Raw genomic sequence first — 1,787 nt, 5'->3', positions numbered from 1 at the left:
GTTATCGTGATCGCACAGGCTGGTGTGCTTCTTCCATGTGGGCTTTGTTGCTTCTGAGCTAGATGGCTGCTTGTTTACCTTCAAGCTTTTAAGACCCCAAACGCTATACCTTTTGATAGCCTGGCACCATCAGCTTTCTTCACCACATTTGCTTATTCAGCCTCTTTGTCTTCAGTGGTTGTGTTGATAGCCTGGCACCATCAGCTTTCTTCACCACATTTGCTTATTCACCTGCTTTGTCTTCAGCGTTTGTGTCGGGAAGGTGAGCATCATAGAATGCCAATTTAATAGAAGAAAGTATTCTTACATTCAGAGTACTTAAGTAGAGGCCCAATGTCCTAGACCTATGTGCGTATGTTTTGAGGGTCTTCATTTTACAGAATTCCTCTAACAGCAATGAGGCGGGGTGCATTGCTTCTGGATTCGTGCTCTCAGCATCATTGTGCTGAGACCCATCTTTGTGGAGGCATGTACCAACAGGTGACTCCCTTTCATGTTCGAATCATCAACCACTCTTCCTGTGAATTCGCCATCTATACCTGTGGCCTCAAGTTAGTTTTGACTCATCAGTACCCTGTATAGAGAATAAACTGCACCATAGTGTTTCCCAGGATATAATCGTTACTTAAACAGAAGGCCTCGTCTTTGCTTGCAAGCTGTGCATGGGGTTTGCAGTGGCTCTTTCCTCCAAAGTGTGCAGCCACGTCCTTCTTTGTTATTTCTCCTGGAGAGCAGCAGGTGGGTTCAAACCACTGACCCACCCCACCCCTCTGTTACAATTCTTTTTGATTTCAAGACCATTTGGGGGGAGATAATACAGATATCATACCATTCCATAGTTCAATCCCATCAAGCAGTATTGTACAATTGAAACCAGAATCAGTTTCAAAACTTTCTCTTCTTTCTTGAACTCCTTGATATCAGCTCCTCTTGAGCCCTCTTTCCCCACTGTACCACCCAGAAACCCTTATTCTACTTGTCTCTGTAGGTTCGTTAATCCTGGGTTTCATATATCAAAGACAGAAAAACACACAGCAAACCGTCAAGAAGGCTAACCATAGCCTAGAGCCAAACCCACATCGCCAGCACTCCTTGAATAAACCAATCGTAGGTGACAATTAAACTCCTGTATAGTTATTGGCTGCTATGAATGAAGGTGCTTTAACATCCTCTGTTTGTGGAATTGTGCACAGTTTTGCTTCAGTGTTCCCAGAATAAACATACAAGCCTGGAAGGCTGACACGCAATGGGAGATCCAGGTTCAATGCTTGAAGAGACAGCCCAACGATTTCCCAAAGACTTTGTATCATTTCACATTTCTACCTTCAGTGTGCGACTTTTCCAATTGGAACCCACTCAAAGAGGTGCCGTGCCTTCTCCCCTGCATTTCCATGGTACGTCTCTGATGCCCCCTGGTAATGGGCATCACTTCCTGCGTGGTCCGTGGGGATGCTTTGGTCACGTGTTTGTTCAGCCCAATCCTGCTTTCTACGTTGTGTTCTTTTAATTTTCCATTTGGGGAAATTTTTTTAATGTGGGTAATAAAAAGTTATTTATTAGCCCAGGATTCAAACAGGCTTTATCCACTTTGTGGTTGTGCTTTTATTTTCTTAGAATTATCTTTTGAAAAAAGGGTGTTCTTAATTTAATGTTACCTAGCTAATGTTGATTCACTAAGAACAGATGCTGACTTTGATTAAGTCGAGTGTGTCAATGTGGTGGATGGAGACTTGGCATTGAGTCTAAAATGTCAAACAGGTATCTAAGTCAAGGTCTCTAGGTAACTA

Source organism: Echinops telfairi, unplaced genomic scaffold (assembly GCF_000313985.2).
Source record: "Echinops telfairi isolate 266 unplaced genomic scaffold, ASM31398v2 ScPeMD7_7469;HRSCAF=8507_1, whole genome shotgun sequence".
NCBI classification, from domain to species: Eukaryota; Metazoa; Chordata; class Mammalia; order Afrosoricida; family Tenrecidae; genus Echinops; species Echinops telfairi.
This window is presented reverse-complemented; position numbering follows the sequence as displayed.